The sequence below is a fragment of the Globicephala melas genome, chromosome 7 (assembly GCF_963455315.2).
Source record: "Globicephala melas chromosome 7, mGloMel1.2, whole genome shotgun sequence".
Taxonomy (NCBI): Eukaryota; Metazoa; Chordata; class Mammalia; order Artiodactyla; family Delphinidae; genus Globicephala; species Globicephala melas.
The window spans coordinates 81,915,601-81,928,192 of NC_083320.1; the positions used below are offsets into that span (position 1 = coordinate 81,915,601).

Sequence of the window (12,592 nt, forward strand, 5' to 3'; positions counted from 1 at the left end):
GACTTAACTTCAACTAGAATAATACCCTCTAGGTCTATCCTAGTTATCGCAAATGGCATGAATTCTTTCTTTTTTACTGTTGAGTAGTATTCCATTGTATATATACCACATCTTCTTTATCCATTCATCTATTGGTGAACACTTAGGTTGTTTCCATATCTTGGCTATGGTAAACAATGCTGCAATGAACATGGGAGTACATATCTTTTTGAATTAGTGTTTTTGTTTTCTTCAGATAAATACCAAGAGCTGGAATTGCTGGATGATATGATAGTCATATTTTTAATACAACTCAGTACTGTTTTCCATAGAGGCCACACTAACTTACATTCCCACCAACAGTGCATTAGGTTTCCCTTTTCTTCACATCCTCCCCAATAATTGTTATTTGTTGTCTTTTTGATAATAGCCATTCTGACGAGTGCAGTGTTAAGGTGTGAAGTGCTATCTCATTGTAGGTTTCGTTCGTATTTCCATGATTATTAGTAATGTTGAGTATCTTTTCATGTGCCTGTTGACCATCTGTCTGTCTTCTTTGGGAAAATGTTTATTCAGGTCCTCTGCCCATTTTTCAATTGGGTTTTGTTTTTTGTTTTTGTTTTTTTTTGATATTGAGCTGTATCAGTTCTGTATATATTTTGGATATCAATCCCTTACAGGATATATTGTTTGCAATTATCTTCTCTCATTCAATAGGTTGCCTTTTTGTTTTGTTGATGGTTTCTTTTGCTGTGCAAAAGTTTTTTAGTTTGATGTAGTCACATTTGTTTACTGTTGCTAGAAGATAGTTTTAACTGACCTTTCACTCTCCCCAGCAGCGAATGGTTGCTTATGACTAGGGCCCTAAAGGAATAGCTTCTCTGGGGTGGCACAGTCTTTCCCTGTCCTGTACCCTAAAATGTCATATGTTCACATAGTTCAAAATTTTCAAAATATGTAAAAAGGAACACAGTGAAAAGTTTTGCTCTCACCCTGTCCACCATTTACATAGCTCTCTCACACACACATACAGAGAGTGCCATAATCAGTTATTATTTTCTTATATGTTCTTGCAGAGTTTCTTTATACATCTTTTTTTAAAAAAGTAGCATACAACGCATCCTGTTTTATCGATTACTATTTTTTTTTGCCTTTAACAATACATCTACAGATCAATGATCAATACTAGAGAGATCCTCACTTTTTTTAAAGCCACTGTGCAGTACTTTACACTGTAAATGTTCAATGACTTTTTAACCATTCTCCTATTGATGAGCATGTGAGTTGTTTCTAGTTTTTATTTCAAGCAATACAGGCCTGGATAATGTTACACATAATGTCATTTCACATATGGGCAAATATATCTGTAGGATAAATTCCTAGAAGTGCAATTGTGAGTCAATGGGTATATGCAGTTTCAATAAACCTTGCAAAATTTTCTTTCATCAGAGTTGTACCAATTTCAACTCTCTCTAATGTATGAGAGGGCCTGTTTTCCTATAAGCAATAAAATGTATTATCAAGCTCTTAGACCATTGCCAATCTGAAAAGTGATATCAGTGTAGTTTTAGTATGTATTTCTTTTCTTACGAGTGGACTTGATCATCTACTTATGTTTACAGGCTATTTAGATTTTCTTTCTATGACTTGAATATATATATATCTCTGCCTATCTTTCTATTATATGGTTGGTCTTTTATTGGTATCTAGTAGTTCTTCATATGTTAGGGAGATTAGAATTTATCTGTGATGAGTTTCTCAGTTTGTAACTTACCTTTTGACTTTGTTTATAGTTTTATATGTCATTAAATTTATTATTTTCTTTCATGGATTCTAGATTTTGAGTTATAAGGACCGTCTCCACTGAAATACTAAAAAGGAACTTCCTGTGACTTCTTCTAATACTTATATGCTCTATTTTGTATGAACATCTTTCATTCATTTGAAATGTATCCTGGTTGTACTAGAGTATGGTGTGTGGTATGAATCCAACATCTTTTTTCCACAGGTAGTCTGCCATCATTTAGTGAGGTGTTTACCTCTTCACCGCTGATTTGAAATGCTATATTTTTCATATATTGAATTGCGGTATGCATTTGGAATTATTTCTGGACTTTGTATAATATTCTATTAGTCATTTTATCTAATGATGAACCAGTACCACACTATTTGTGTCCAGGTTTTTATGTTTTAATATCTGATAGTGCTAATTTGCCCTCATTGCCCCTTTTTCCCCTCAGTTTTTCTGCTTATTTTTGATTAATTATTTTTCCATATAAACTTTATGATCACTTTGCCTTGTTTCAAAAACCTCACTGTCAATATTTTTCTTATTGGGCTCATGTTGAAATTATAAATTAACTCAGAAAGAATTGTCATCTTTTTGGTATTTACCAACTAGGTACATCTTCCCTTTGTACAAAATTTCTTATATGTTTTCCAGTAGTGTTTTTTGTTTGTTTGTTTGTTTGTTTTGCGGTATGTGGGGCTCTCACTGCCGTGGCCTCTCCTGTTGCGGAGCACAGGCTCCGGACGCGCAGGCTCAGCGGCCATGGCTCACGGGCGCAGCCGCTTCGCGGCATGTGGGATCTTCCCGGACCTGGGCACGAACCCGCGTCCCCTGCATCGGCAGGCGGACTCTCAACCACTGTGCCACCAGGGAAGCCCTCCAGTAGTGTTTTAACATTTCTTATTAAGTTTATTAATGTGCCTTTCATCTTTTTTCTTTTTTTAAATGAGTACTTGAATCCATTATATATTCATGCCATTTGTTGTCTTTTGTGTATTAATTTTGTGCCCCACTACCTTGCTAAATAGCTTTTTGGTTGAATCTCTTGAGTTTTCTAGGTATATAATCATAATACTTAGCTGGATGAATCCTAATGGATGCTGTGGAGAAGGAGAAATTGGGCTTTTCAGTTTAGTGCATGGAAGTTCCTTCTGACAAATCTCAAGAATGACAAATATGGACACATTATGGACTCTTTGATACTCTAGACCAGACCAGGTAATGCCCACTATTCAAAAGCTGTAGGATCGTTTTAGGAAGAATTTACTGGAATAAGGATTGTTTTCAAACAAATAATTCATTATTATCTTTTTGTTTTGCTTTGTTTTTTGTTTGGGGGGGTGGTTTGAGGTACGCGGGCCTCTCATTGTTGTGGCCTCTCCCGTTGTGGAGCACAGGCTCTGGACACTCAGGCTCAGTGGCCGTGGCTCACGGGCCCAGCCGCTCCGCGGCATGTGGGATCCTCCCGGACCGGGGCACGAACCCGTGTCCCCTGCATCGGCAGGCGGACTCTCAACCACTGCGCCACCAGGGAAGCCCCCATTATTATCTTAATCTCAGTTATCATAATTGTCATCACATGTTACATGTAAATATAACTTGTATTGAAAAATTAACTAATATAAAGCTACCTATTTGTTACCACCATTGTTATTACCAAAAATTTCAAAGATATCTCTAGGATATCCATGTAAGGTTCAATGGAGTTTAACTCTAATACAATATGGCAAAGAAAAAAATCCAGCTGTATGCAACTAACTGTCCATCAGTCTTGCAGTAGAATTTGTGGTTAAGTAGCCTAAATGAGTTGCTTAGTTTGTGATGGGCACAGAAAATCCTCCTTGCTGAAGTTACTAAACCCTCCTCACCTAACAATGATATCCTCTGTTGATCTTCAGGGCATGGTGTCTCATCTGTTTAGTCTGGCCTTTTATTTGACTTTCATTGACTTTGTGGCCAAGCCTGTTTTCTGTTTGATATGTTAACCCAAATATGTAGGTGAACTCAACCATTTAGTGATGGGCATGTAATTTTTAATAATAACACTTATTTTATTTGATAACAGAATGCAATTTTCACTAGTAAATGGAGAAGCAAATGTTTGACTTTTGAGTAATAGCTTGCTATCTTTTAGAGGAATTGTCCAACTGTCTTTTGCTAGGAAACACAGACTTCTGGTTGCTGAATTCCTGCTAACTTTTTTTTTTTATATATATACAATGTTCAACCTTAGATTAGATATATACAACTTAAGGTCTTCTTAAAGTGCTTGCTAGGATATTAGCACCTTTTAGTGCTAGTTTCTGGAGAGCTGCAGCTGTCACCCAAGTCTTAGTACTGAGCTAGCCATAATAACATGAAATTTGGTGTGTTGAAGAATCTTCTCATTTGAGGTACATCACAAGTTGTCCATATTAGAAAAAATATACACAGTCATACTGGGTTGTGTGTCAATGAATATAAAAGACGTGCAATAGAGGAACCAAAGATTGTGAATGTGTAGATTTGTACCTGTTGGCACTGAAATCCTGATTTGGTCTAGTAAATTCAACTTTATTGCCTTGTTTCTGCTTTGGTTGAATCTCAATATTTTACCTCTCATCTATAAAATTCTCTAAAAATAAAGCCAAGATATAAAATGCTTTTAAAATCCTAAATAAGTTTTATATAAATTTCAGTTTTCTCTGAGACATTACTTCTAAAATAAAACCAGTGAAACTTCAGAACAAATAACATGAAGAACTGACATCTTAAGTCACTATTCTGTGTGCACTGAGAGATGCTGGCACTTGGAATATTCTCATCATGCAAATCAAAACTACAATGAGATATCATCTCACACCGGTCAGAATGGCCATCATCAAAAAATCTAGAAACAATAAATGCTGGAGAGGGTGTGCAGAAAAGGGAACACTCTTGCACTGCTGGTGGGAATGTAAATTGATACAGCCACTATGGAGAACAGTATGGAGGTTCCTTAAAAAACTACAAATAGAACTACCATATGACCCAGCAATCCCACTACTGGGCATATACCCTGAGAAAACCATAATTCAAAAAGAGTCATGTACCAAAATGTTCTTTGCAGCTCTATTTACAATACCCAGGACAAGGAAGCAACCTAAGTGTCCATCATCGGATGAATGGATAAAGAAGATGTGGCACATATATACAATGGAATATTACTCAGCCATAGAAAGAAGCAAAATTGAGTTCTTTGTAGTGAGGTGGATGGACCTAGAGTCTGTCATACAGAGTGAAGTAAGTCAGAAAGAGAAAAATAAAAACTGTATGCTAACACGTATATATGGAATCTAAGAAAAAAAAAAAAAGTCATGAAGAACCTAGGGGTAAGATGGGAATAAAGACACAGACTTACTAGAAAATGGACTTGAGAATATGGGGAGGAGGAAGGGTAAGCTGTGACAAAGTGAGAGAGTGGCATGGACATATATACACTACCAAACGTAAAATAGATAGCTAGTGGGAAGCAGCCGCATAGCACAGGGAGATCAGCTCGGTGCTTTGTGACCACCTAGAGGGGTGGGATAGGGAGGGTGGGAGGGAGGGAGACCCAAGAGGGAAGAGATATGGTAACATATGCATATGTATAACTGATTCACTTTGTTATAAAGCAGAAACTAACACACCATTGGAAAGCAATTATACTCCAATAAAGATGTTAAAAAAAAAATAGGGGGCTTCTTTTGGTTTCAAGTGTGAATTACTTATATAAATGTCCTTTTAGAACCTGTTTATGTAGAGACCATACGGGATGTTAGAAAATGTTTTCACTTATTTCACAGGCCATTTGATTTGCTAATATACTTAAGTTTCAATATTCAATAGTCATTCATGTAACCTTTTCTTTTATTGATGTGGTTTTGAAAAGTTTCAGGTACCTATGTGCAAATGCTTCTCAAGAACATTTCCTTGTCTCTGGGGTGTGCTATGACTTTTACCCTCTCTTTGTCTTTTTTTCTGGATTATTTTTAAAACATAGTGGTTTTCAAACATAGTGCATGTTTCAGAGAAAAGAATAAGACTTGGAGAAGGGCAGAGGTAGAGATAAGCCCATGTTTCTTCACATGGCCAGCAAAAGGGCAAAGGAAGGCCTTCTCTACTATTTTATGATTGACCAAAACACTTTAAGAGAACACTTTAATAAAAAGGTCCCTAATTTTATTCCTGGAAGTCTTTGATTATCTCAGTCTTTTGGCCCAAACTGATAGCAAATCAACAAGCAAGAACTTGAAACAATTTCTCATCCTTTTGCACAGTGGGAGTATGGGGCAGCTGGTAGGGTTAGGGAGTTGTTGGTTTTTTTTTTTTCATTTTAGCAGGTATTGTATATAAATTACTTTATTCCCACATCTTCTCAATTGTTTCTTCCCTTTTTAAGCCCTTTTCCTCTCCTACTTGGCAAGATTTGGCTTTTCATCCAGAGATCTTTTTGCAACCTTTGTTCACTTTTAGCCTGTTGATAATCACCTTGCTGGGTTGAATGCCCACACGGACAGTTGTGCCACTGGCTTCTCCTGCTGCACACGTTCAGTGTAGATGATACATTTCTTCCTGTAAACTTGAACTGCTTTGCCAATTTTCTGACCTTTGTAGTGTCCTCACACAACCTGAACGTCATCATCCTTTCAGATGGACATGGGTTGGACATTGTACTTCTGTCTCAGCTCTTTGGAAACAGGGAAAGACATAATCTTCCTGCGAAAGTGGGAAAGTGAGTTGAAATGCTTTTATGGTTCTTCCTCTGGTCACAAGTCACAAAGGGATTGAACTTCATTTTGGCTGTTGCTTCTTCGGTAATGACCACAACAGGGAAGAGAAGATGGAGTTTTCAGAGAAGTTTCTCTAACTGTAATCTCTTCATTTGTTTGAGTGTGCAGTTCTGCCTTTCTAATCTCTGGTCAGCCTTTTGCCTGACCTACTCAATGTTTTTCCTTTGAAAAGCTGGGATTTATAATTTTCACACACTTGGAATCCTAGTCAGGCATTTAGTTGCCCCTTTTAAAATTAAGGTTTGGTTTAATCTTTTTTGTTGCTGTTGCTGGTGGTAACTTTCTTTCTAAGTTTAAAGAGGCATGTTTTAGACATATTAGGAAGAGAATGGCCTCTGGAGTCAGACACGTCAGGGTCTGAACGTGTATTCCCCATGTACTGATTTTTCACTTCTTAAACTAGTTATATTACATGTCACATGTAAGTTGGTTGTAATAAGAATTGGTCTTATTACCATAAGACCACAGGTCTTATGTGATTGCACATAGGATCTGCTATGAAAATTCACTGACATCACACTTGTAAAGTACTACCCAGAGCCTAACACATGAGTAACACTTTGTACACATGAGATTTCTTAAAATTTATTTGAGGTATTCTAATGCTTATTTATTTTTGTGAAAGGATTTATGTTTAAAAACTAAATATATGTATATATAATTTCATTCATTCATCAAATATTTGTTGTACACTGTCTTTATGCCAGGCACAGGTTTAAAAGGTGGGAATATGTGGTGAATATTTAACAAATATTAAATTTATACAAGATTTTGCATTCTTATGGGGAAGACAGACAATAAACAAAATAAACATGCAAAATATATGTCAAATGATGATAACTGCATTGGAAAGGGGGTTGTGCCCTGAGCAGGTAATGCTTGAGTGGAGACTTAAAAGAGGTTAGAGAGTAAGCTGTGTATCTACCTAGGGGAAGAGGGTGTAAAAGTTAATAAACAGTAAGCTCAATTAAAACACAGTTTTCTATTTTATTCAATTTATTTATTATTTATTTATTTATTTATTGTTTATTTATTTATTTTTATATTTTTTTAACATCTTTATTGGGGTATAATTGCTTTATAATGGTGTGTTAGTTTCTGCTTTATAACAAAGTGAATCAGATATACATATACATATGTTCCCATATCTCTTCCCTCTTCAGTTTTCTATTTTAAACGTCAAGGGGCTGCTCTCATGCCCTACCATGATAGCAGAGCCCAACAGGAAGAGGAAAACTTCCTTTAGCCTGGCAAGAGCTCAGCCAAGGAAAGACTGTCACAACTCATTCAATGAAAAGCCACTATAACTTCAAAATCTCAATTCCTCCAATGGACTCTTTGTTTACTATAGCCCTCCCAACTTCCTTTTCCCTCCTATAAAAGAATTCTTCTCTCCTTCTTGGGGGAACTTGCATGTGGCTCACCACAGTTGCAGACCCTGAATTGCTATTCTTTGTTGATCCTGAATAAACCCATTTTTGCTGGAGAAATAACTGGCGGTCTATTGTTTAAGGTCCATAAGGGGATGGTAGGTACATTACCCTGAGGCAAGGAGGTCAGTGTGTCTAGAGTGAAGTAGGAGATGTGGTCAGATAGCAGAGGCTATATCATGAGGAACCTTCTAGGCTATATGTAAGGACTTTTGGTATCACTCTGAGTGAAAGTGGATCCAGTAGAGAGGTTTGAACAGAAAAATGGCATGATCTAATATTTTAAAAGAAAGCACTCAGGCTGCTCTGTTGAGAAAAGACTATTAGAAGGACTAGGTCAGAGGCAGGGGAGACCAGTGAGGAGGCTGTTACAGTGAATTGCAGGGGCCTGGACCAGAGTGGTAGGTGGCAGAGAAGGCAGTGAGAAGTAATTAGAATCTGGATGTATTTTTGCATATAGGGTTGATATGACTTCTTGAAGGATTATTGTAGGGAGTGGGGAAAGAAAGATAAGTAAAAGGTGACTCCAAAATTTTTGGCCCAAGAAACTGGGGCTAGTTGCTAGTCACTGAGAGGGAAAAACTGCAACATGAACACATTTGGAATGGAGGTAAATATGGAGATCAGAAGTTTGGATTGGAAACATTTAAGATTAAAATGCCTATTAGGCTTAGAAGTAGAAATGTTCATTGGGCCTATAAAGTCATGGGACTAGATGAGAGCTACCAGGGGAAGAGTGTATGTAGACAAGAGATGAAGCCCTGGGCCCCTCTAGCATTACGAGGTGCTGGAGATGAGGAGGAACTATCTGATTTGTAAGTATGTTGCTTGTAGTGAAAGTGTAGGGGAATATATTTTGAGGAAAATTACCTATATTCCACCTTGCTTCCCAATTCAAACCCTAAGAGAGTGAGGTATTGGCTTCCTGGAATAACAAATATTGCATATCTCTTGCTTAAGAAGCATATAATACTAGAAATGGTCGCGGAATTTGTACAGAAAGTAGATTTTAAAAAGTCATCTCCACACTGGAGATACTAAAACCCCTAAAAAAAAAAAGTCTACAGCAAGCATCAGTAAATTTAGAAATGGCTTATAAATACACCAAAAGTAGAAAAGTGGGGTAATGAACAGGACTGGAAAGTGATGGCCAGTGTTTCTAGGAAGTAGAACCATGCAGCTGGTTTAGAAATGGTTTATGTTAGCGACAAGCCTTGGTGCAGGTTTCTAAAGAGAATATGAATTTGTAGAAAGGAGAGAATTTCAAAATCGAGAATGGCTTATTATCCACTGGATTAGCAGGGCTAGTTTTTCAGTGAGTGAGTCGTTTCTTCCTTATTTTATCACTCAGTATCCCTGAAACAGAGGGCTCACTTGGAAGGAGCAACTGAGGAGAATTTAAGGAATGAACTATCTCTAAAGGTGTAGGTAGGGTTGAACCAGTAAGAGGGGCCTGGCTAGACCTTCTATAGGCCCAGGGAGCAGGGAAGGCAGCTGTGCTGCAGCTGCAGGAGAGGATCAGCTGACAGTAGCTGTGGCCTTCAGCAGAGGAACGCAGGCACTGCTAACCTGCAGTCTGGCATGGAGGGAAGCAGAAGAATAAATACTCAGCCTCACCATCCTTCCATTTCCTGATGTCCTGTTGGAGCCTCTCATTGGTGGGATGCAGCGGGAAACCAGAGGGCAAGCAAATCTAGAGATGTGGTCCATACAAGTCAGCCTCCTGGGGCACAGATCAGGTCAGGAAGGATGGAGAGTGGATGGAGAGACAAAATGAAACCATCCAGTACACTTATCTCCATAAGAAAGTTTATAATAAGTTTCTGGGAAAAGTCAGAGGATTATGAGAATTTTGGCACCATTAAGAACTTTGAACCATCATGAATGGAATGATAGATTCCCACTCCTTCAATGTTAAGTCTTTAAAAAAAAAGCTCACCTTATTTTCCCCTTTCTTCCTTTATTTGGCATCATTGTCCTATTTGATTGTTTTGTTTTGATAAAGCTCTGCTTATATTTGTTATTCAGTATTTATAAAGGCCTTGACATGCCTCTTCCCATATGAGAAGCGTCTGCTTCTAAGCTGGGTACCAGGTTTAAGCTATACAAAGTCTCGCTTGGCTATGGCACTGCGTAGTTTGTTTTCAAACTTTTCTTCTTATTAGTTGTACAGATGGTCCTCAACTTACAATTGTTTGACTTAGAATTTTTCTACTTTTACGATGGTGAGAAAGACATGCATTCAGTAGAAACTGAACCTTCAGATTTTGAATTTTGATCTTTTCCCAGGCTAGGGATATGTGGTACTATCTTCCTTCCTGATGCTGGGCGGTTAGCTGTTGCTCCCAGTCAGCCACATAATCAAGACGGGAAACAACTGATACACTTATGACCATCCTGTACCCATAGAACCATTTTTTCACTTTCAGTATAGTATTCAATAAATTACACGAGATATTCAACACTTGATTATAAAATAGGCTCTGTGTTAGATGATTTTGCTGAACTTTAGGCTAATACAGGTGTTCTGACCACATTTAAGTTAGGGTAGGCTAAGTTATGATGTTCAGTAGGTGTATTAATGCATTTTCGATTTATGATATTTTCAACATATGATGGGTTTATTGGGACATAACCCCATTGTAAGTTGAGGAAGATCTGTAATTGGATAACTTGTCATTAGAGATAGTTAAAATTCTCATTCTAGCAAAATAGTCACTTCCTAAATTGTAATTTTCCCCCTTCCATATACTGTTTCCTGTTAACCTCAATATTTGCAACAATTCTCTTTATGACTCTAAAACTTTCTCACTACAGACACCTCGTGAACATATTCAGTTCAACTATATAAGTAGAGTCAGTAAGATGAGGTAGAGTCTACAGAAAACATGTCACAAAATTATAATATTCAGGATGTGTAAAGTTATATTGAAAATTATCTTAGAACAAACATCATAATCTATTAGGAATATGCCAATCATTTGTAAATATCCATTACTTTCTCCTAAATGCATGTAGCTTTTGTCAAGGACTGCTAACTCTTCCCTAATATTGATTTTCTCCTTCTTTCTTTAGTAATAGAACTCTCAACATTTAGCTGGGCACAAGCCTGCTCAGATAAAGACCACATTTCCCAGTCACTCTTGCTGCTACGTTTTGGCCATATGTTTTAGGGTCCGAAAAATGGTATGTGAGCAGAATGCAGCCACACTGGTGAGAGCTGCAAAAGCCATCTTAGACCAGGGATGAAAGCCATGACTTGAGAATGGTAGAACAAAGTAGTAAGTGTCTAGGTCCTCAAGACCACAGAGCTGCTATATAAGCCCTGGACTGTTTATGCTCTAGCTCCTACAAGAGAAAGAAATCAATGTCTATTTGTTTGAGCTATTGTTTCTTGGCCTTTGTGACAGCAGTCAGACGTATCCCAATTTACTCATGGTCCTTCTAATAAAGGCCTGTGTGCTAAAGTACAACAGTAGTTGCATTTATTATCTGTTGATAGAGAACATACATAATGACAAAGAGGTATTATAAATGCAGGAAGATTTTAAGTGAATTTTTTAAAATTAATCACAGCTACAAGCATTTGAACACATAAGTGAGATATATTGTTTATTCACTCTATTGATAATGCTTGGACTGGCAATGCGGACTTAAGGACTCTGCCAGACCCTTACTCCACATGAATTTTTGAAGTCCATGGACTTAGGCCTTAGAGTTGAAAATGAGATTAGGCAGTATAAGAGCCAGCTTAGAAGGTACAAATAAAGTCTGAAATGCCAGGTCAACTATACTGCTGTAGACTATAACCAGGTACATGAAGAGAGCTGAGGCCCAGAGGGTCCAGCATCTAGAGTGGACACTGTGGCAACTTCCCCAACATCACTTTAATGCTTTCCCATCACAGAGCAGTCATCCCACTTGGTAGGGGGGTGCTGGGTTGAATAGTGTCCCCCCAAATTCATGTCCACCTGGAACCTATAGAATGTGACTTATGTGGAAATAGGATCTTTGCAGATATAATCAAGTTAAGATGAGGTCATGCTGGATTAGGGTGGTCCCTAATCCAGTGATTGGTGTCATTATAAGAAGAGGGAAATTTAGACACAGACGCATAGAAAATCACCATGGGAAGACACAGGCAGGGATTGGAGTTATGCTGCCACAAACCAAGGAACACCAAGGACTGCCAGCAACCACCAGAAGCTAGAAGAAGCAAGGAGGGATTCTTTCTTAGAGTCTTCGGAGAGAGCATGGCTCAGCAAACACCTTGATTTTGGACTTCCAGCCTTCAGGATGATAAGAGAACAAATTTTTGTTGTCTTAAGTCGCCCAGTTTCTGGTACTTTGTTATGGCAGCCCTAGGAAACTAATACAATGGAACTGATCCTACCCCCAGTTGCAGGATGGGAATATATTCATGTTTAACAACGAAGGCATGATCCATCCAAACAGAAGAGATGCCTCCTGCATTGCTGGAGCTGGGTCCAAATGGATTCCTGCTTTGCAGATGTTAACTCTTTACTTGCTGGATAAAGACGGATCAGAGGGATTCAGGCTGATGCAGTGAGGAACATCTGGGAGACTTAGAGCATTGGCTT

General features: G+C 38.0%; 1 pseudogene; it reads right to left on the reverse strand.

The window, feature by feature from the left end:
• Positions 1–6,130: 6,130 nt before the first annotated feature.
• Positions 6,131–6,566, reverse strand: LOC115849182 (large ribosomal subunit protein uL24 pseudogene; annotated as a pseudogene).
• Positions 6,567–12,592: the final 6,026 nt, after the last annotated feature.